Genomic DNA, 24769 nt, shown 5'->3' with positions numbered 1-24769 from the left:
CACGTCATATATACGATTTAAACGACCTGTTCTAGGGTTCTCTGTATGGGTCGTTTATAAAGCGTTTTTTAATTACACGACCCTTAATGCGTGGGTCTCTGAACAGAGACCGTTTCTTACAGTAACTAGATACTGACCAACTTCACTGGTCGTAGATTTGAATTATAATATATAAAAAAATACAGATTCAGATCAGCTGAAATGTCTGAATGACTGAACCTGAATTAATCTTACTGGCATCTAAGTCAAACTTAAATTAAAGTGAAATGACCCTCAAATTAAATTAAAATAGAAGCCAAACTGAAATTCAAATGAAACCAAACTCAAAGTCGAACTCAAACTCAAAATTCAACATTCGTTCATTGTATTCATTAGGTTTAAATTTAAACAGACGAGGATTGAAATCCCGAGTTCAAAACAATATATAAGTTCTAGCTAGCTAGTAAGTTCTAAGATTGAATAACAAAATGGTGAACAAGTAGACATTTGATTAAACATCAAATTAGAGTTCTGAAGCTTCTGTGCATGAAACTAGCCATGTCATTATTCAGAGATACTTGTATACAGAGAAATACACCTTGTAAGATAATTTAATAACATCCTGCAACTGAGATTTCTTCATTCTCATCAACAAACCATCTCGAGTAACTCCTAAAACCATGTCGAGTAACACCTCAAGTACTTTCGTACAATTAGTATTATTATTCCCATGTAATTGAGTAAGTTAATTACAAAAAGATGACAACCTTACTTGATAGCTCACAATTAAGAGGGTGTCTTCCTCCCCGATGCTAACTGACTCTATTTTTCCCAACACATTAGCTCGCAGCTCTCTGAATAAATCATACACAACAATGGAAATATGAATCATCATCTATGACATATATTCAAGCAAGAAAAACACTTGTTGCAATTCTGACATAAATACACGCAGATACAATCAATCTGAGTTAGACAATGAGCATACAAGATTGGTAGTCTGAATAAATCATACAGAATAATGGAAATATGAATCATCATCTATATAATCTAGTAAAGCAGCAGACAAACATATATTCAAGGAAGAAAAACACTTGTTGCAAGTCTGACATAAATACACGAAGATTTCACATCTTTTAAATATGGAAATTTAACCAATCTAAACCGAGAAATAGGTCAAGCAGAATAACAACTATATATGTTAAAGTACCCATTCTTTTCTTTTCGTGTGTTAAAATCTAAAGAAACAGCACTAAAGAGTTAAAATGGGTATTTCCATTCCAAAGAGAATTTTATGATTAGCATGGAAGAAAAACATCAAATAAAACATATACAATTTAAGCCCAGGTTTTATAACAGAACTTTCATAGTGAACACCCTGGACGAGTTGGATCAATAGCTGGTCATTATGCAATAGAAACAGCATTACCAAATGAGCTACAAGAAAAGTTATGTCCAGATGAGCTACAGGGAAGTACAGGAATTGAGAATAATTCTCAAGAATCCTCGAAAATGCTAATCCGTGAATCTATTAACTGGGTTAAGTTGCAAGGTAAAAGATTATAAGTGAGCTCATTTATTAGTATCAAATTAAATTCTATATTTCACAGATCAAAAATAACTTTTATGCTTTCACTCAAAAGATGCGTACCAGCATTAAGGTCTTAGTAATTCAAACCCATATGGGGAACCAGTAAAATAAAAGAATGCTTACTTATTACATCATTTGCTGAAGATCCCACATTAATCTACAGACTCCTTGTATCATTGGCTATGTTTTGCTGACGAAGCAGTCACCATTCATGTACCTGCAATAAGATAGAATATCAAGCCCAGTGAAACACAAGTTGATGACAACTGCATGCTCAAATCAATCACCATTAATCTACAGGAATACAATGAGACCATTAAGAAAATAAATTTCTTGAGAAGACTAACTTTCTTGAGTAGTTACTACCCAAAGCAAGTCGAGATGCATCACTTCAAAAAAAATATGTACAAACGCCAAAAAGAAAATAACTTCCAAAACAAAAGTTCTCTCCGCTTGCTACTTACTAAGTCACTTCACTCGACCCACATATAATATTCTCCACCGCCATCTTCTTCTCCAACTATATTAGTATCACTTGGCACTAAAATGGAAATTATAGTGAGCATACACGCTCAGTGGTTACTTATAAATCTCAATCCATCACCGTGAATTAATATTTATGTAAAATTTAGTCCAGATGCAAAAATAAAATAAAATGAGTATGCTCAATAAAAGAAAAAAATAACAGTAGATAACAATCATGTATAAATCATGACATCCTCTATCGTAATAAAAGTAATAAATACTACCAGCAAAGGCCGGGCCTTTCTGATTCACTTGGTGGTTCGAAGTTGTCTATATCATTAAGAAGCTAAACTAATGATAAAACAAAATTTAGTCTCATTTTACGATTCTAGAAGCTCCTTACTCATCTAATTAAGTAAATACCACTAACTCAATTAAAACAATATTGACTAATTAAAAGTTCCGCATCAATTTGTGATCACTACAGTGCTCTTTTCCAGAGATGACAAAGGTGCTCTACAAACACCATGCAGAAGTATCATACTAAGTTATACTATTGTCCTTTACAACATATAAACCAGATAGTATACACCAACAGGGTGAGAAACTCTAGAGTGTTACCTTGGAGGCCTCCAAACTTTAAAGATTTGATTGCCATAATCGGATCGCTGTCAAGAACATCCAACAACTCTTGTCCCATGGTGGTGGCAAGACCGTTTCATAAGGAAACTACAATAGTTTTGTTTCTGCAATTAAAATTTCAGGTTCTTAGATTTCAAGCCACACATTAACGTTTATACCAATTATAAGTGTGATACAAGCAAAACCAACTACAAAAATATGACCAGCTATTACATACCATTTATTGATCAGCGTATAGCCAATATCCTGCTAGTTTGTATCTCTGCAAGCCTTTGCATAACTCCATCTACTTCCCTCTAGCCTTAAGCTGCAAAAAAAAAATATCTCTGCAGTTAGGGCCACATATTTAATAGATAATGTTTCAAGGTCAAGGCTCCTTATAAAAAGAACTAAAATCTTGGATCAAAGAAAATCTCTTGTAGATCCCTAAATTTATGTCTTTGCCTAAATCAGCAATATACACTTCCACAATTTCATGAAATTGAATAATTGAAATCCATTGAGAAAGAGAAATCCAAACACACAATCCTTGATTTGAGCTAGTATCCTTGCAATATTATGGCAGTTATAAGCCTTGAATTTGACTTTGGATAATCAATTTTGCTGGTGTAGGATACCCTGTAACAGAAAAAGGAGATCCATCAAATATTCGAGCAAATCTAACATCATAAGCAATTATATAACATCACCAGTGATACCAATATGGTTAATAACTACTGAATAATGAAACTAATACCTTTCTATGATGAGGTTGAGTCCTTCTTTGCGGAGTTCCAGAACCTAAAAGACTCAAAAATAAAAACAGAACAAAAAAAAAAGACCTAACTGTCAATTAAGGGTAAAGATCAAAATAAAATTATACTTTATGTTCAAAATTAGATTTAGGGGTTTTCTTTCTTACAATAGGAGAAGAGATCTTCTACCTCCTTTTTGAGTTTTCTTGTAAGACAAAATAGAAAAATAAACAGCTCACTGCAAAATCGAGAGAAAATCAAGAGAAATTAAATCGTTTGTAATGCTAAAAATTTATCAAATTTATGAAACAAGAACAAGATTGACATTACCCTGATGATTTCAAGAGCAATTGATATTAGCCAGATGATTTCAAGAACAACTAAATACTAAATCTAGGGTTAGAAAGCTTCCTCTTGATTTCTTCTGATACATGGGTTTTGGTTTTCAGACATGGGTTCAGATAAAGCTTTGATTTCTAACAGTGAGTTTCAATTTCTGAAGTGAGAAAAAAATACAGATTTGTATACTCGGGTTTTTGTGCGTTTCGTTGATTATAAGCATACAAACTAAATCAATCGAGAAGATGAAGGAGAAGGTATTGTTGTGGTGGTGATGGAAGTGGAGGATGCTGATCTATTGTCTGTGGTGGTGATGGAAGTAGAGAAGAGTTGAAGGCGGAGATACCAGAGAAAAATAGTGAATGGATGCGAGTAGAGAAGACATAATGGATAAGTTTTTTCTGATTTTAATAAAGGGATATGATATCTTAATCCCAGCCGTTAGATCAATTAGTTTCAATCCCCAGACTAGGATCAGCGGTCGCGGGATCGGTAGTTCCAAGAGGGATAAGATGGTAAATAAATTTTATTATTCAGAGACGGTTTATTAATCTCTCGGATATTTCCATTTTTTTTATCATATCAGAGACGGCTTCGTTTGGTCAGCGGTCTGACTACAGTCAACGAGGGTCTCTGATGTGGGTTGCTAAACACCCATTTTCCACTAGTATATATTGTTATTCACGAGTTATAACTTGAATCTAATTAAAGTCAAAATTTTGTCTATCATGTAATTAAGTGTATAACATTGTTATATTGAACCTATTTATCATGGTTTTAAACGTTTTTAGATTGATAACTCTCATATGAGGGGTGAGGAAAAAAATTATTATGATCTTGGTGCATGCAAGGTCAGCTCGGAAAATTCGCCAAATCGTTTTACTCAAATATCGGTCCAAATCAGCGAAATCGTCCGGCTTAATCCCTAAAAATTGGAAATGAATTGAAATCAGAATTTGCATTAGTCATATAGCGAGTACCAATTACTCGGCAAGTAATCCGCCGAGGAGAGCGATTTCGACTACCCTATTTCTATATAAAAAATATAAATTGATCTTGATTTAGATTTCGGCTCTCTTTTATTTCTCATTGGTCTTGCACCAACAAAGATATGTATCGACATCTTTTACTCTCTTCTATGAATCCAACTTTGAAATATCAAAGGGAAATTGGTTTTTTGTAGTTTTGTACCTAGATTTTGTAAAGAACTTACACTTGGTACCGACATTTTTCTATGTAGGAGTTTGGAACCTGAAATATACATGAACTATCATTAATACATTGAATTTTCAAAAAATAAATAAATAAAAATAATAACAACGTTAATCTATTACTAACGTATTTTTCATCGTCACCCGAACCTTGAGGCAATATTCAGCGAGCGATATAAATTTGAAAAGGGGAAGGTACCACGTATACCACAAACTTTTTCATTTCAAAAACTAATACATAGTTCCTTGCATGAACTTCAATTAATTTCAAAAGCATACTTTCATAGACATTTAGAGATGGGTTTCACAAGAGCTGCCCTGTTCTTCCTATTGTTTCCTCGTAGTATCTTTGAAGAATCTATTGAGAGAGGTTTAGAACGTCTTCCTTGTTGAATACCTTCGAAGTCAATCTTTCTCAAATTTGGAACATCAGATCTTGTATTTGCATTTACGAGGTTATCCCCTTTTCGATTGATCAGACGATTATGAGAAAATCTTGCAGAATGCTGATAGGAAATCTTGAACTATAATTATGACACTTCTTCTGCCTAAAGTTTGGACAATAATGACATGAGTTATTAACGGGAGCAGTCTTAGTCAATTTGTTAGAAACAGAAGCATGACCATCTTGCATCTTACGAACTCTGCATCCCTTTTGCAAGTGTTCTTTATTTCCATAATAAAAGCAATGCTTAGTAACATAAGAACCATGATGTGTAATGTTACATTTTTGTGGATCCAGTTGCATTGGAGCTTGATGGGTTTTATTTTTTCCATCGGTTTTTGATGGTCTTGTACCTTTGACATCAGTGAGAACCTCTGGTTGAGAAGAATTTTTAGCCTTGACGAATTTTGCCTTTTTGCTAGTATTAGAAGCATATATTCCCTTATCGTCTAATCCTCGATATATCACGATGATTTTTACTTTCTTCTAAAACTGAGCTTAATTTGTTTGAGATATTATTGAAATTTTTCAAGTCCTCTTCCAACGTATTAATTTTATCAAGAGCGCCACCTTGATCATCCTCAAGGCGTTTTTCTCGAGAGAGACATGCGCCTCGTTTCTTATTAAACTCATTTGTTAAGAGTTAATCCTTGTTTCAGATTCATCAAATTTCTCTTCTAACATACAGGGATTTCAATGAAGATTATCACATTCAAATTTCTTTGAATTTAAATCTTTTTCATAATCTTTAAGAAGAGATTTGATGAGCCAATAACCAATATCATGTTCTTCGAGAAACCCTTCTCAATTTCTTATTTTTCTCTAAAAACATGAGTCAAGAGAGAAGTGAGATCAGAAGTCACCGGTTTTGTCAAAGTGTGTTATAGCTTAGTGTACTTAGAATTATCCTCATCTACATATCGATCAATATCTGGTTCACCTACATATGAAATTTCATCCAATTATTTTTCAAGGCGTGTTTCTTAGTTATCAATAATTTTTACATCATTAATAAGATGAATTTGTCTAGTAGATTCACTCGGGGTGATTTCATTTTCCGGCATTGACTTTGATGATAGGGTTTTATCATTTTTTAATTCAAAACTTTCAAAACCATGTGATACGTTAATCGAATCAACTTTAGGTTCTTTCATAACCATATTTTGATTCATGTATCATAGGTTGGATCGCACCAAACAAAAAATGTTAGGTCTTTAGAATGTTTGCCTTCTGTGATACCAACTGAAATGACAAGGGTACCAAGTACACCAGAATCTTTTCGATGTCAATTAGCTATAGACACACCCTGTTTAATTTAATACACACATGAACTGTCAAGGAGATTACTTAAACAAGATGTACACTTGGTATATAATTTAAATTTGAAATAGAACTATGAAAACTACAAGTATTGATTAACGTACATGTGTATTTACTTTAATTATAAAGACAAAATAATATAACGCGTAAGTAAAGTAAATCACACGACACACAAGTCCAATTTTGAACTAAAGTAAAGTAAAGGAAAACCTCGAGAACTAGTCCAATTTTGAATACTCTTAAAATAAAGTTAAGATACAAATTAACTACAACAACTTCGTATAATTGAGACAAAATAAACTACTCTAAGTTACTCAGTTCCTTAAGTATCCCTAAACCTACAACCAATATGGTTTACGCACGTGAATCCAAGATATAATCTAAAAAAGAGATGGTACGTATCAAGTACACCACCAGTGGATTTTTTTCGGAACCTATAAGAAAGACTTATCACATTCAGCAGTATAGATGAACAGTTGAGATCATGTACCTGAATTGTAAAACAAGTACCTCTTTAAATCTATATGTTTGGTTACGAAACTGTGTACAAGATTGTTTGACAAGGTGCTGGTTTTTCAAATAGTGATTGTAGTAGTAGTGGTAAAAAGGGGTCTTTTCAGACTTGTGAAGAAAACAATTTTTTTTTTAGATTTAAATTAAACACACAAATAAATAAAATAGTTCAAACCTTTAGAGAAAAACACCAAGACTTGGATTCCACCATTGACCCATTATTTGATAAATTCTAATAATTAATATTCATGCAATTTTTCTTTTAGAGTGATTCTAATATTATGCCTTTTGTAGATTTTTGAAGTAATAAATGTAAACACCAAGCATGAAACATCAAGAGTCTTAAACTAAGCATGCTCCATCAAAATGAATCACAATTATTCAATAAAAATCAATTTTTCAATTAAAATTCCATGCAAATAATCATGTAATAATATTGCAAATAAATAATAAAGTTAGAATTATACCATAAATAAGGACCAATGGCTTCCTCCGTCGCCTTGGCTAATGGGTTTAGCTCCTCATCCCAAAAACACACTCACAAGATAAATTCATGGCTAAAATAGGTGTTTTTATTGATGAATATAAGATGAAAAAGGAATTTGCAACGCTGTAATGGTGTTACAGCGCCACTGTTACAAAAGAGTATGGTAATTTAAGACTGCTGTAAACGATAACTATCTACTGCTGTGAAACAACGACAGTGGTATGAAAATAAGTCTGCTGAAGAACGACTGTCTCTGCGAGTCTGTTCTTCGTGTTCTTCAGAAGCTTTAATGGCAGCAGCAGCACCAATTCTCTGTAACTTCCTCTACTCGTCTCTAAACTCCTCCTAACTCTCTCCTAAGGGTTTCTAACCCTTCTATGACTTGAACCCTCTCTTATATAGTCTTTTAATCCCCAAAAATCTCTACTGAATCCGACTTTTTCTTTTCTTTTTCTTCTCGGCGCTGTTGAGAGAATAATCACCTCTTCAGTGTTTGTACGCGTCTGTTAGCTATAAAATAGGTACCAAACTCTTCTTAAGACGTGAACAAGACTAAATACATTAATTTCCAGCGTCAAACTCTCCCAAATATCTCTCACAAATCTTTGAAACTTGAACAGAAAGTACGTGTCCTGTTTGAACTTTGATTACTTCTCCCGGCCATTCCAGCCCAATTCGATCAGCCCAATCACTTGCATAGGGTCTGTTTAGGTCTAACAGGATTATCCCAACTGATTTCCGGTGTTTAATCGCATTAAAACTCCTCCAATAATCGAACCAAAATCTGCCAGACGCTGCATGCATTTTCCCGCCAAAATTTGCTTTTAAATTTGAGAAGTTGACCTCCCCTTATCTGTGGCTGGTCTCCCTTTAGCAGATGCCTGGAAATGGGTCACCCCTTAGTAATTAGGTTACCCCTTATCCAAAATCAAGGGCCCGTATAGCAAGTGTCCTCTGGGGCATTTTCCGCACTTTTTTCGGGGTTCCTCCGGGGTATTTCTGGGATACTTCCGGTACACTTCTGAGACGCTTCCGGTACGTTATCAACGGAGGTCCAAATGCCACATTTTTAGCCAAATTCGCCGCAAGAGATTATTTTCCAAAAACACCTACAAATACATAAAATAACCAAATAAGTACAATATCGAGTACTAACAATATATACAAATGAGCTATATTAGACACATAAATGCGTCTATCAAATACCCCCAAACTTATTATTTGCTAGTCCCGAGCAAATCAAAACTACGAAATAAAATCCTAACTCACTGTCGCAGGCATCGTCGATTGCATTTAGCGTATGCAATAAGCCTTTAAACCCCTAGGTGGCCCTAGTGGCCGAGTTATAGTCTCGGGAGGGCTTACCAGAGATATACCCACAAAACCTGTACTCCAGACCTTAGCTATCTACGCAGAACCTTGGAAGGCACTAAAGAATCTCCTTGGTTGGCATACTTATTGACTACAGGAAGAAGTACCCTGATGCGAAATTCCAATTGCTGTACACGAGTTTGCACTCAAGCATACTAAAATTCATATAAAGTGACAGAGCTCTACTCAGATAGTTGCACTATGGACATCATATTCGGAGTCAAAACTAATCACATGGATAGATCAAGAAGATGGATATAGAAAAACATGTATGGTTTTGATGTTTACTAAGTGAACGACGTTTCCCATATATGTCTGAAGGCCTCCGCCAAAATGAACCTATCCTAATGGATTGAGATACTAGTCTGACTAATATCAACACACTGGCATATACAAGGGTACCAGTGGTCGATAACCTAACTCTAGGTCAACACAACTGGCATATACAAGGGTACCAGTGGTCGACAAACATAGTTTAAAAACAAAATAAAATAAAAATAGAAGTGAAAAGGACTCAACGAGATATGGTGAAACTATCATGTTATTTCTAACACCTGAGCTCTGTGCTTTTATGAATAGACTCTTTAGATGTTTCCATCTAATCAGATTGGTTCCTCAAACTCCTACAATCAAAATGCTTCCATCCACTTAGATTAGTTGGTGCAATCCTCAATAGGCATAAATTTCTAGGCTCTGGAGTTTATTTATTGCAAAAATGTGACAAAAGTGTTTCTTCCCCACCCCCAAACTTAAATCTAACATTGTCCTCAATGTTCTAAAGATGAAATTAAAAGCATGAACAAGGAGAAACTATTACCACTGGAGGAAAAAGAAATAAGGAAGGATATTACCGTATCACATGAACGCGGGAGCCTCCCATTAAATGCTAAATTTATAGTCATTAGCTAGACATCAAATACCTCAAAAAGAATTGTCACCTTCCAAAGTCGTATACCAATAGTCGAAACAATTGTGGGTCCATAAGACCAAATAGAACTGCCACGAATAGGAGAAAAATGCTCAAGATTAGAAAAGAGCAGATAGAGCACAACCTGATCTAAAGTTTCTCGCAAGACAACTGGATTTATCTCGGGTGACCACTTGGGCTTCAATGAGTGTCTCGGCAAACAGCTTCATCCGAAAAACGGGTCTCTAATATATGGATTTTTTCCTGGACATTATCAGGAGGATCGGGTTTGTGGAGTCTGAATAGACTCATGGAATACCTCACTAGGCTCGAGTCCCAAGTTAGGGACTTCTAATGGGGATAATGACGATCACAAGAATCATTACTAACCCCAAACTTAGGGTTTTCACTACTCACACAAACCTCTCATTATTGCTTGAATTTCCGGATCTTCCCAGTCCTTAAAATACTCAAGAGATTCTTCTAGTTCTCTACCTACCCCAAACTTAGAATTTTGTGTGCCTTTACATACAATGACCTAGTCCAATGTTCCTAATTTCTAGACCATCGGGTTCTTGAAAAAGGTCAATTGCTTTCTCTAAGTCATAATCAGGTGGTTCATCCTCAGCTTGCTTCATATCTTCTATGGTCCACTCTAAGGCTTCCTTATTTTCTTGAAGCACGGTCTCTGGCCTACTTTCCTGATCACTATCCAAATCGGAAGCTATAATCACAGGGAAAGACTCGGGTGGGCCTAAAAATGTATAATTAGACTCCAACTCAGGAGGCTCTTTTAAATACGGTATTAAGATAGACTCAGAAGCTAGTAATGGTTCGAACCTATTTTTCCATATATCAATATCTAACATAGGAACAGAATCCAACAGAGCATTAACTTGTTCAATGTTACTATTATCGTCGAAATCCAGGCTAAAATGGGATAAACAACTCTCCAATGTATTTTCCGATACGATGTTTGGTAATGACTCCTGAACTAAGGTTCCTATCATGTTCACCTCTTCAATACATGTGTTATCTAGCTCAGAATGTAGCTTGTTTACATTAAAAATATTCAGCTCAATAGTCATATTACCAAAAGACAGATTCATAATACCATTTCGACAGTTTATGATCGCATTAGACGTAGCTAAGAATGGGCGACCTAAAATCACAGGTATTTGGTTCTCTGGGTCGGGGACAGGTTGGGTATCTAGGACCACGAAATCCACTGGATAAATAAACTTGTCGACCTCAATAAGAACATCCTCGATCACACCACGAGGGATTTTAACGGACCTATCAGCTAACTGGAGTGTTATCTGGGTAGGTTTCATCTCACCAAGTCCTAGCTTAAGGTACACATGGTATGGCAGTAAGTTCACACTGGCTCCTAAGTCAAGCAACGCTTTCTCAACACGGTACTTACCTATTGTACAAGAAATGGTAGGGGACCCTGGGTCTTTATACTTAGGAGTAGTGGTATTCTGAATAATAGAACTCACATGACTAGCTATGAAGGCTTTCTTCTGGACACTGAGCTTACGCTTTCGCGTACACAAGTCCTTAAGGAACTTGGCATAAGAGGGAATCTGCCTAATTGCATCTAATAATGGAAGGTTGATATTAACCTGCTTAAAAACCTCCAATATATCATTAAAGTTGGACTCCCTCTTAGTCGGAACTAGCAGCTGGGGAAACGGGGCTCTGGGAACAAAGTGAGGCTCAACAGGACCCTCATTGGTCTCTTTGGAGACTCTATCAGTCTCCTCATTTTCTGGCTCAGCAGGGTGAACTACAGCATGTTCACTATCAGGCATGGCGACCTTGTTGTCAACTTTCTTTCCACTCCTTAGGGTTGTGACAGCATTCACATGATTGTACGATTTCTCTCCTTTGGGTTAGGATCAGTATGACTAGGGAACCTTCCATTTTCTCTCTCACTTATAAACTTAGCTATTTGTCCTACTTGAAGTTCTAATTGGCAAGACTCTGGGAATATTCAATTCTTGCCTAGTTTCTTGTTGAAAGCTCATGTGGTTCTTTGTTAGCATTCATGGTTATTTGCTAACATAGTGAGAGTATCCCTAAGGTAGAGATCTTTTTCTCGGAAGTGTTCTGAAACTGGGTTTGACCTGAAGAGTTCTTAAAACCAAAACCTGGGGGAGGCTGAGAATTGCTAGACTGGCCTTGACTCTGGCCCTTAGACCAAGAGAAATTAGGATGGTTTCTCCAACCAGGGTTGTAGGTTTCTGAGTATGGGTCAAACTTCTGACGGTTCTCAAACCTAGAGTTGTTATAGACAGCATGGGCTTGCTCTTCACTAACCTGACCTTCCCAAAATGAATTATCGGGCTCTATTCCACAACTAGAGACTTGAGAGGCTCTATTAGGTTCAACAAGGGACCTAATTTTAGTCTGACCCATTTCTAAAGCTTCTAACCTTCTGGATAAAGCAGCAAACTTAGCATCTGACGCAAAACTCGTATCTACCATATTGGTGCTACTTCTATTGACCAAGAGTCTTTTAGGGGGTTCAACACAAGATTCCCACTGTTGGGATTTTTCAGCGATAGCTCCTAAGAAGGCAAAAGCATCATCAGCATTTTTACTAGTGAACTCACCAGCGCACATAGACTCAACCATGGCTTTGGTCGAATAGTCTAAACCATCATAAATAATCTGTACAAGTTTCATATTATCAAATCCATGGTGAGGACACTGAGATAGGAGATCATTGAATCGCTCTAAAAACCTATAAAGAGACTCTCCCTCTTGTTGCACACTAGCACTAATTTTCTGCCTAACAGCTGCAGTTTTATGCTTAGGGTAGAATTTCATATAGAAGGCAGCGATAAGTTCCTGCCATGTTTCTATGGATTCAGACGGTAGGTTGTTAAGCCAGGTCTTGGCTTTGTCTCTCAAAGAAAAGGGAAACATCTTAAGTTTCAAGACTTCATCGGTAAGGTCCTTTATCCTAATTGTCCCACAGATTTCCTCAAAGTCCCTAATATGGAAATAAGGGTTCTCATCATCTTTTCCTAAGAATATAGGGATCATCTGAAGAATACTAGGTTTTATCTCGAAATTAGCCGTAGTGGCTGGCAATTTAATGCATGAAGCTCGGTTGGTCCTAGTTGGGAACATGTAATCTTTCAAAGTTGCCATCGTTGGCACAACTGGAGTACTAGGGGTACTTTTGTCACTCAGAGATAAATTCTCAAAACTGAAGTTTCCAAAAACAGGGCTCTCCAAAGAAGAGTCTTCGAGCTCCCTGCTTAATTCAGAAGAACTACTAGGTTTTTCGCTAATCAATCGACCTAGAGTATCTCTTTTCCAAGCCCTAACAAAATCGGGCATACACTAAAAAGAATTCAAAAAGAAATAAAAATCCTAACAGGAAGGTTCTAGCAATCACACAACAGGCTGACTCGACTTTACCACAGCAAACCTAAAGATTTCTAGCAAACAACAAGCATGATGGCTCCACTTAGATTGTTTCTAGACCAGCTTCTAATCCTTCGAAAGGGAATTCGTTACAATTTGAGCAAACCCCTCTGGAATCAATCCGAGTTAAAGCAAGTTGAATCGAGGCGAGGGAAGCTCAGTGGAGCTTTGATACCCAAAACCTCACCGATCCAATGCGGCGCAGTCACGCATTCAACTCGCAGTAACCGTCAAGAACTTCAAGGTGTGCTTAAAAGAGTAACCAATATTTTTCGAATGATTGTCCTGTTAAGCTCGATACCCTATAGGTCTCTTTCTAGTCCAAATTTTAGGCTTAGGTTCGCTTTAGGTTTCGTTTTCCTAAGGCGGGCAAGAAGGGAGCGGTGATGAAATCCGAACCCTTATCTTATATGGTCCAGTCCTTGCCCTTTACTAGGAATTTAAAAACAGTCCATATTCAAGTCCTCAGCATATTTCACCTTAAGGAGTCCAGTAACCCGCTTGCAGGAGATTCGCGGGTGTTTAGAATTTTACCTCCCGTACCAGACGGGCGAAGAACCGCTGAAGTCGACTCGGGCCACGACTCCTATGCCGTGTGCGAACCCGAGGGGCCGAGACGATATCGTAATCGTCGTCCTTCCCTGCAAACAGTTTATATTAAGGGTACCCTTCCGTAGGGTTTAAAAATAAAAATAAAAATGTCCCAAAATTAATGTCCAAAGTCCATAAAAAAAATACAAAAGAAAAGAAAGTCTAAAAAAAAATTACAAAAAAAAATGTCTCTCTTTTTTTTTCTCTCTTTTTATCAAAATAAAGAAAATCTTCTTCTTTCGCTCCTTTAGCTTTGCTTTTCGCTCCCAAACTTTAAGTAAATCACCACAAGCTTTGGCAAATTTATCTCTCGCTCCAACTTCAAAAATCTGCAAGGAAACAAAAAAAACCAAAAACGTAAAGAAGAACAAGAATAATAATAAAAAAAAAAATCTAAAAAAAATGCTAACTAAACACAGGTCCGCGTCGGCGGCGCCAAAAATTTGATGGTTTTCAAATAGTGATTGTAGTAGTAGTGGTAAAAAGGGGTCTTTTCAGACTTGTGAAGAAAACAATTTTTTTTAGATTTAAATTAAACACACAAATAAATAAAATAGTTCAAACCTTTAGAGAAAAACACCAAGACTTGGATTCCACCATTGACCCATTATTTGATAAATTCTAATAATTAATATTCATGCAATTTTTCTTTTAGAGTGATTCTAATATTATGCCTTTTGTAGATTTTTGAAGTAATAAATGTAAACACCAAGCATGAAACATCAAGAGTCTTAAACTAAGCATGCTCCATCAAAATGAATCACAATTATTCAATAAAAATCAATTTTTCAATTAAAATTCCATGCAAATAATCATGTAATAATATTGCAAATAAATAATAAAGTTAGAATTATACCATAAATAAGGACCAATGGCTTCCTCCGTCGCCTTGGCTAATGGGTTTAGCTCCTCATCCCAAAAACACACTCACAAGATAAATTCATGGCTAAAATAGGTGTTTTTATTGATGAATATAAGATGAAAAAGGAATTTGCAACGCTGTAGTGGTGTTACAGCGCCACTGTTACAAAAGAGTATGGTAATTTAAGACTGCTGTAAACGATAACTATCTACTGCTGTGAAACAACGACAGTGGTATGAAAATAAGTCTGCTGAAGAACGACTCTCGAGTCTGTTCTTCGTGTTCTTCAGAAGCTTTAATGGCAGCAGCAGCAGCATTCTCTATAACTTCCTCTACTCTCTAAACTCCAACTCTCTCCTAAGGTTTCTAACTTTATGACTTGAACCCTCTCTTATAGTCTTTTAATCCCCAAAAATCTCTACTGAATCCGACTTTTTCTTTTCTTTTTCTTCTCGGCGCTGTTGAGAGAATAATCACCTCTTCAGTGTTTGTACGCGTCTGTTAGCTATAAAATAGGTACCAAACTCTTCTTAAGACGTGAACAAGACTAAATACATTAATTTCCAGCGTCAAACTCTCCCAAATATCTCTCACAAATCTTTGAAACTTGAACAGAAAGTACGTGTCCTGTTTGAACTTTGATTACTTCTCCCGGCCATTCCAGCCCAATTGATCAGCCCAATCATTGCATAGGCTGTTTAGGTCTAACAGATTATCCCAACTGATTTCCGGTGTTTAATCGCATTAAAACTCCTCCAATAATCGAACCAAAATCTGCCAGACGCTGCATGCATTTTCCCGCCAAAATTTGCTTTTAAATTTGAGAAGTTGACCTCCCCTTATCTGTGGCTGGTCTCCCTTTAGCAGATGCCTGGAAATGGGTCACCCCTTAGTAATTAGGTTACCCCTTATCCAAAATCAAGGGTCCGTATAGCAAGTGTCCTCTGGGGCATTTTCCGCACTTTTTTCGGGGTTCCTCCAGGGTATTTCTGGGATACTTCCGGTACACTTCTGAGACGCTTCCGGTACGTTATCAACGGAGGTCCAAATGCCACATTTTTAGCCAAATTCGCCGCAAGAGATTATTTTCCAAAAACACCTACAAATACATAAAATAACCAAATAAGTACAATATCGAGTACTAACATTATATACAAATGAGTTATATTAGACACATAAATGCGTCTATCACAAGGTAAGCCTAGTATGTACTCGAACTGTACACAGACCAAACTCCAATAAGAACAAGTTTTGTAATCTATATTTCGAGATACGAATTCTCAAGAACAAGTTCTGTATGTTCTATACAGTTTATGTAAAAAACTGTGTAGGTTTATTACAGAATCACTTGCTTTTACTTTTAATTATAACAAACACCATTATAATGAGGAAGTAAAAACTAAAGCAAGATACAGAGAATTTTTTTAACGAGGAAAATTGCAATGTGCAGAAAACCCCAAGATCTAGTCTAGTATGAATATCGCACTTTATTAAGCCGTGATAGACGCATTTATGTGTCTATTTTGTTCTCAATGTTCTGTATTGTTAGACTCGATTAAATACTTATTGTGTTATTTTATGTTTTTGTAGATGTTTTTGGAAAAATAAGCTCTTGCGGCGAAATTGGCTCGAAAAGTGGTGTTTTACACCCTAGGATTGAGTACTAAAGACACCCCAGAAATGCATCGAAGGAACCCAGAAAAAGTGTTGGAAACACCCCAGAAAAATTACTAAAGGCACCCCAAGGGACATGTGTTATTCGGACTCCATCAACGGATAAGGGGGCGACCACTGGATAAGGGGTGACCTTCTTCACAAATTCAAAAAAAAAAAAATTTGGCGGGAAAATGGAGAACACTTCTGCAGATTTTTGATCGAATTGTTGAACGTGTTCTAGGGAGATTCAATGGATGATTTTTGGTAGATAGTTGTGATATGGACTATTAAAAACACTGTGGGCGTTTGGTTCGACCAGAATTGGCTAGAATCAGCTAAACAATTCACGGGTTGAAAACAAGGCAGTTCGTGTATATCACGGGTTTCACGTGATTTGGAGAAGATTCAACGTGTTTTGTGCGTGCATGGAAGACCCTCACAGCCTTTTGGAGCGTGAAGGAGTTAAATATGGTAATTTGGAGGCTTGAAAACGCGTGAGAAGATGAAACAGGAAAGAAAATATTCCCATAAATATTTTCTTTACTGCCGAGTTAAAGAGAATTATATGGAGCGAATGAGCGAGATTCGATGGGTCTGTTGGCTATAAATAGGTTGCTGGGGTTGAGTAGAAAGGGTGTCGAGAGTTTGGGGTCGATAGAAGAGCTCAGGAGAGAGAAATCAAGAGTTGATGAAACACTGTTTATGCTCCTGCTGATGATGAAGAACACCAAGAACACGAAGAACAGACTCGCAGGGACAGTCATTTATCAATAGTGAAACAGACTCACAGGCGTTGGTAGTAGGTGTGGGTCTTAGAACCACAGCGACAATAGCACTTCTCTTTTATCGTTCTTTTGTGACGCTTCTTGTGGGTCGCACATTAGCTGTTTACACCATTTTCTCTTCTTCTCTTCATTGTAAACACCATTTGAGCAATAAATAAATATTTTGAGCGTGTTTTTATCATGATGAGCTAAACCCAACACTGGGACAACGGAGGAGGGTGAATTTCATACACGGGTAAATTTATTTTATTCTTTTTTATGACTTTTGCATTAATTTAAAATTGAAATATGATTTGAATTAATTGGTTGTTATTTAATTTGATGATGTATGCTTAGCTTAGGTGTTTTGATACATCATGCTTATGACTTACAATCGATGTTTTGAGAATCTCTTATCTTGGCAAAATCAGAGTCCATGGTAATGTTATTGAGTTTTAAATTGTCAAAGAATATATGAATGAACTCTGTGTAGTGAATTCGGCCAAATCCTTAGTCCCAGTACCTCTCGCCCATTGTTAATATTTTTTTGTATATATATTTATTTATTTTTTAAATCTAAAAATTCCATTTCCTTCACAAGTCTGAAACGCATCTTTTTACCACTATCACTACAACCATTTGAAAATACATCAAGCCGCTACATAAAATATCATACCATCAGACTTCAAACTGGTATGCAGTTGAGACCGAATTAACCCTCAGATAAATTCAACTTCAGTCGTGCTCCTTATGTCTCTTGAATCTCGCAAGACTGTGTGTAACTTGATTACCGTAGATGACGTCCTTTACAGGCTTAGGAGTATGCTTCAACCTAAGTGAATACTTTTAATAAGTTATTTTGCTTCCAAAAAAACACCTATTATATTTCCCTTTACATATGAATAAAGGTTTTGGAAATCTTGTGTTTGTATGAAGAACTAACAGGTAAAAACTAGATATTAAATAAACATGTAGAATTATGATTTATACTCTTTAAAACTTATTGAGATACCTAATTAACTCTACAACAAAAATAACTAGAATGAATATAAATATCTCTTGTAAAACTTCATAAGGAATTTATGAGACACCTTATATTAAGTTTTCTTTATAATCAAGATTTTGACCAACTGGTGCCGGTGGACGATCTTATATAAAAATTTATCAAATCTAGGATTTATGATCAATAATCTTTTAATGGCCTTATATCAGAAGATAAGCACCTTAGAATAGACAAATATTATTAAATTAACCTAGATACAAGTTACGTAACTATCAAAGAAGATTATTACCAATTCTTGCTTTACGATCCTCAAGTAAAGTCTTTAATGTGTCGCTCTTGTTCTTGAAGAGAAGAAGTAGTGTAAAACAACCTTATGCAACACAAACAAATTTTTCAAGGGATAGTTTGTGTAGTTACATGAAACTCTATTTATAGTGAATAATCAAGGCTAGGTTGCTTAAAAACAAAGCTACATTGTCTAGGAAAGGAAACACCAATACTTGACTAAAATAGGCCTTTAGTCAAGTACTCACGGTTTGAGTTCATGAATTGTTGCTAAAAGTACGTGTACAATTTTCTATTCATGAAATCAACCTTAGCTACACATTATAAGTGTTTCTTTAATAATTAAAACACACATAACTTATTTGTTATAACTCGGAATTGAGTGATTCTTGGCTCATTGAATTCGTATTTTCATTCACCATAATATGAGGACCTTTTAGGGTCAATGGTCATTCTCACTGAACTATTAGGTACAAATCTACACATTATAAGTGTTGCTTTAATAATTAAAAAACACATAACTTATTTGTTATAATTCGGAATTGAGTGATTCTTGGCTCCTTAAATTCGTATTTTCATTCACCATAATATGAGGACCTTTTAGGTCAATGGTCATTCTCACTGAACTGTAAGGTACAAAAATCCTCAGGTGTATATACAAAAGTATATTTACCATCATAAAATTATTCCAAAGAGTTATCATTTTGCATCAATAGATTAGAAAGTTAAAATAAACATGAGTTCTAAAAGAAATCAGTCTTTACATACTTTTGTCGATGAATCCCTCGTTGATGTCTTCGTTGTCCTTAATTCTTTATTCTTCAAAGGTATTTAGTGATTTCTGATACTCAACTACCATGCGCTAATCCAAGTTTGAGTTTGACCTTAATAGACCATAAATAAAGATATAGTTTTGATCAATTAAAATTGAATAAAAGCTTGACATACCTAAACTTGTGAGTTTGACAGAGTGATGCTCTAACAGAGTCCACTATCTTAAGTTGCTTCACATGTTGTGAAGACTTTAACAACTCAACTCCTTTGGATCATAATCCAAAAAAAATAAAGGACTAACATATAAGTTGAGCACAAACATTCTTCTATTTAATAAATATAAAATCCTTTATCGATTGGAGATCAACTGAGATAAATACTAATGAAATAATCAATCTTACTTTACAAATCATCAAATTAGATCTCAAAGAAAATTCACTAGATAGATTTCCGATCTATACAACAAGCTTTAAAGTCTATTAGATCAACAATTTGTCAGATCTCAGTCAATCAAGTCTGCAAAAAGTATCACAAAGATCAGAATACAAAAATAAAAACGTCTAGTTTTCAATCTTCAAAGTACCTCGATTCACGCTAATGATCATTCACACACATAAAAAAGTATGTTAACAATGGATGATATCTTCATATTTTAAATCAATAAAGCAGATCTGAAATCGTCGATCCTTGAACTAGTTCGAGTGACCTTATATTAGAAGACAAGGATTACCGAATAAAAAAACTAGATACATAAAGGTTTTCAACTTTACTGTAAGTCAATCAAATCAATAGTCAAAAATTAAAATAGCAATAAGATTTTTAATTTTCCGCCAACGGTACTGCTAAAAGTTTCATCATCCTACAGAAGATTTTAAAATGAAGGCCACGTAAGAGATTTCACCTAATTAGAATACTCCCATGTCTCAATGAGTATTGTAAACAATACTACTAGTGGGATTCCCACACAAACGGTTAGGTAGTGTGTTCTTTGATGAGTTTGTAAGAATACAAGCTCCATTATTTGTAGTGTAAAAAGAAAGGCTTGTTTGGATAATAAGGAATTACCAAATCCGAAAATACTAAAGATATTCAATAAATGTATGTTTTCGGTTTTTTTATTTTCCAATTGTAATCCAACATATATGGCGAAATCTCTCTTGGATGACAACTAATATTAGCTAGCATACAAAATATACTATAACAATATGAGATATTATTAGCTTCTAAATATGGAAAGTGTTAGGGCATTGCTCAGTCGAACTCAAAAGTGTTGTTATATAAATCATGTTGTCAAATTTAGATGATCAAAACTATATCTCTATTTCTAGTCTAAAATTAGTCAAGTCTCGGATTAGGATAAGTGTGTAGTTGATAATCGAACATCAACACGTTCTATCGTTTGAAGACGAAGATCAACCGAAGCTTTTGGAGAACTTATTCAACAAAATCTAAGTGAAGACTGAACCACGTATTTCTCAATTTATATTCATCTATATATCAATGAGACGTTGTCGCATGACTAATTAGACTATTGCAAGCATATCAAGAATTTCAAGTCAAGTTTATCTTGGTGATTAGTTCTCGAAATATATATGACTAAGCTTAATGAACATTTGTTCATACTTGATGAATTTCGATTAAGAACAATTTATTATTCACAATCTAAATCGCGATTCAAGATTATCATTCGAAAATAGCTTGGAACAGTGATATGTGTCACTGGCGTTATTTGGGAATGTTTCGAATTGATTTAGAGAGAAATATAGAATTACTGTAAATCTAGATACAGGATAGTATGCATACCAGTTCACATACTGGAGAAAACTGTTATAGGTGTGGAACCTTTGTACATGCACTCAGTACACGTACCAGAGTAGCTATACATCGACAACAACTTTTTGGTACGCATACCCGATATCCATACCATAGAAAGTCTGTTACTCGTGAAACAGGAATGGTACGCATATCCAGTATGCATATCGTAAAGGAACTGTTGGTTTTGAAAACAGAGTGGTATCCATACTCGGTATGAAAACCAGAAAATTTCTGTAAGTTCCTGAACTCGTTTTTGTCTTAAGGGTACACATACCCGGTACACGTACCATGACATAAACAATCATGAACAAGGTAGAGTACACGTACTTTCCCTGTCGAATATTTTTAGATGCACAAAAATTATTTCTGTGAGATAATTGGCATTTGAATAAATCTCTAAAAACACTATATAGATATGGTTGATCACACTATATAGATATGAAAATGATTAAGCTTATAGTTCAATGGGCTAGTCTCGGCTAACCGTCCATGAACAATGTATTTATACACGGTTCGGTTACGGTACGTCCTAACCAGAATGTATATCTTGGTATGATAATCGCATCCATCTAACGGTGGATATTGTTTGCTTGGTTCCAAAGATATCTTAGCTTAAACCTAAAACAACATATACTCTGAAAGTCTATATAAGGGAGAACCTCAAGCAACTGAGATTTTAGAATCCCAGACACTATATTTGTGTGTCTTAGTTGTAAACTAGAGTCGTCTTCTCCCTAAAACCCTTCTAGGGTTTAGCGACTAAAAAGAACTCCACCTTGGGATTCATGAAGCTAGGTCCAACTATCTCTATCTTGATTTAGTTCGTGTATCCTAATCTTGTTTGATTGTTGAGCTGCTCACGCGAACAAGATAGATAGAAATCGAAAAGTTCTTTTCGTCTCAGACTTTGTGATTCCACAGGTTCAATATTTGTGAGGTGAATCATAATCTAGGATGCTCTTCGGGAACCATAACTCCGGATTTTGAGGTTAGCCAGATTTTTTATTCTGCTATCGATTTCCAGGTTCACATTGATAAATTGATCAAAAAGGAAATCACACATATAGACTTATTTGTGGGAGGCATATTGGTTTAGAGTCTTCAATTGAATTGAAACAAATCTTAGGCTGTAAAGCATACCAGCTAAGGGCATCATTTGCGCGGAGTCCTGCTGGGATTCAAGAGGCATAAGGAGCGCGACTGTAACTGAATTGTTGTGAGGGTTTAATTCGGTCTCAACTATATTCCAGTCTGAAGTTAATTGGTAGTAGGCTAGTGTCTATAGCGGTTTAATACAATTTGGTGTTCAAATCTGGACTAGGTCCCGGGGTTTTTTCTTTACTTGCGGTTTCCTCTTTAACAAAATTTCTGGTGTCTGTGTTATTTCTTTTCAGCATTATATTGTATATCTTTATAATTGAAGTATCACCTTGTACGTAAATCAATCAAAGTAGGTAATCCATCCTTGTTTGTTAGATACGTCTTGATTGATTCTTGGATATTGATTTTTGAGATCGTTCAAGAACTCTCACCGTAAATCAGGTTCATGGATTTAGTTCTCTAAACTTTCTGATTGGGGAGACAAAGATATAACTCTGAATATTATTCCTCGACTAAGATTCATTAAGTTGAACTATCGGAATTGTATTTAGGTTTTGTCCATACAGGTTGCCTAAGAAAAAGTTGGTGGTGTATTTCAGTACCCCCACGTTTCCAAAAAGCATGTAACTCTAAATATCTACATAATACTAGAATATTTCAGTTTTGGGATCTCTCCTTGAGTATCAAGGAAAATACTTGAACATTAAGTAATAAGAGTTTAGCACATGTTCGAGACATTATGTCGAAATCTTGTGAACTTTCCTTTTTTAAACAAATACATTTTTCAGTATCTGTGTGAAACCTAAAGTAATAGACAAAATGAAAGTGCATATTTTGGTTAACTAAGGATCGATTCCACTAGATATCCACAGGATCGGTCCTAGTAGATATCTTTGGGGACGGGTGAGGACTACGTTGGAGAGTGATGATTGACCAAGGAGAGTTCCATCCTTTAGCTGGGTAAAAAACAAATTAAAGAAGAGAAATCACGGTACGATGAATCCCATGGGGTGACACATGGTTGTACTGATCATCTTTGCGCTGGAGATTTACGATTGATTGAGCGTGCTTTGACAGATCGTGGTGGAGTACTCTCTGAAGGATAAAGTTTATTATTCCCTTTTAGTAGAGATCCTTGGTAAGAGACTGGTCCTACTGGAGATCCTTAGGATCAGTCCTAGTAAATATTCTTGTTTAGGGGATCAGTCCTAGAATAAATCCTTTCGCAAGTCCACTTCCTTAAACCATGAGAACATAATTTTGTAAGTATGAGATCAATCCATTATGTTGGTCATAACTCTTATCAACCAATCTTGACTTGCATTGTTTATAGTTCCATCTGACTTCAATTGAATCTTTTAAACTGATACTAATTACATCTTACAATATGCATATGTGGTTCCGGCTCAACTAAATCCCTAGTTTCATTACCTACTAATGCATCATACTCTGACTTTACTGGATGCACCCATTTAACATCCTATGAAGTACACTTAAAACCATTTGGCTCAGATGGAATGGTTAATAAGGAAGTAAAAGCAGTAGGTAAAGGGTGTTTTATATAATGACTAATAACATGATAAAGAAATTGTTTTGGCTTAGAAATACCTTTTCGAGACTTAGTAACAACAATACTAGTGGATATCAATTCAATTGAAGAGGGAAACTCAAAATAAAAATAACAAAAGAAGAGTCTGAATAAGAACTAGATAAGTAAAATTATGTTTAAAAAAACAATAAGCCAAGATATATGTATTTTTCTAGTTAATTTTTTACAAAAACATATATATTTTGCACGGGGGATTATAACAAACAGAAATTCATTTTTACAGATTTTGGAGATAAATTGTTAGTTCTTGAATGATAAATAAAAGAATAGGATATGGAGCCAAAAACTTTCAGTAGAGATTGTTGAAATACAACCTGAACAAGAGCAAGTTGAGAATAATAGTTGAAATTACGAGGGTCCCCAATTACACTACACTTTTTCGTTTCAAACTATAAGTCTGATACCAAGTGTGATCGTCTATGACAAAGTTGAGAAAATAAAACAACAGGGTATTCACTTGAAAATTGTTACAGTACAAGACCGATTCATCATAGAATCAATGTCAAGTGATTTGGATTTAACGTACGAGTGTTTTTTACTTTATTATAATAAAACAATTATAATGCGGAAATAAAGTAAATGACACAACAAGATTTTGTTAACGAGGAAACCGCAAATGCATAAAAACCCCGGGACCTAGTCCAGTTTTGACTATTCTCAGAATTAAGTCGTTATACAAAGAAAAAAGACAACTTCGTATAATTGAGACCAAGTAATATACCCCTTGCTATTTAGTTCCCTTATTATCCTTGTGTCTACGACCGTCTGGTCATGCACGTGAATCCCAAGATAGAAAATCACTATCTTGAGTTTCTTTACCGATATGAAGTCTTAAGCACTCAACTCCTTTTGATCGTCTTC

General features: G+C 35.4%; 1 long non-coding RNA gene across 2 annotated transcripts; it reads right to left on the bottom strand.

Annotated features, from left to right (window-relative positions):
- Nucleotides 1–344: 344 nt before the first annotated feature.
- LOC113355648 lies at nt 345–4118 on the bottom strand. 2 transcript variants are annotated; one of them, XR_003362501.1, is made up of 8 exons: nt 3742–4118; nt 3579–3649; nt 3414–3457; nt 3202–3295; nt 2895–2984; nt 2657–2781; nt 1694–1787; nt 461–833 (listed from the first exon to the last, which is right to left on the bottom strand). It is a non-coding gene; the product is annotated as an uncharacterized LOC113355648 (long non-coding RNA). The 2 variants fall into 2 exon arrangements; XR_003362500.1 differs by having other exon boundaries at nt 345–833; nt 2895–3295.
- Nucleotides 4119–24769: the final 20651 nt, after the last annotated feature.

The sequence above is a fragment of the Papaver somniferum genome, chromosome 3, assembly GCF_003573695.1.
Source record: "Papaver somniferum cultivar HN1 chromosome 3, ASM357369v1, whole genome shotgun sequence".
NCBI classification, from domain to species: domain Eukaryota; kingdom Viridiplantae; phylum Streptophyta; class Magnoliopsida; order Ranunculales; family Papaveraceae; genus Papaver; species Papaver somniferum.
This window is presented reverse-complemented; position numbering and strand designations above follow the sequence as displayed.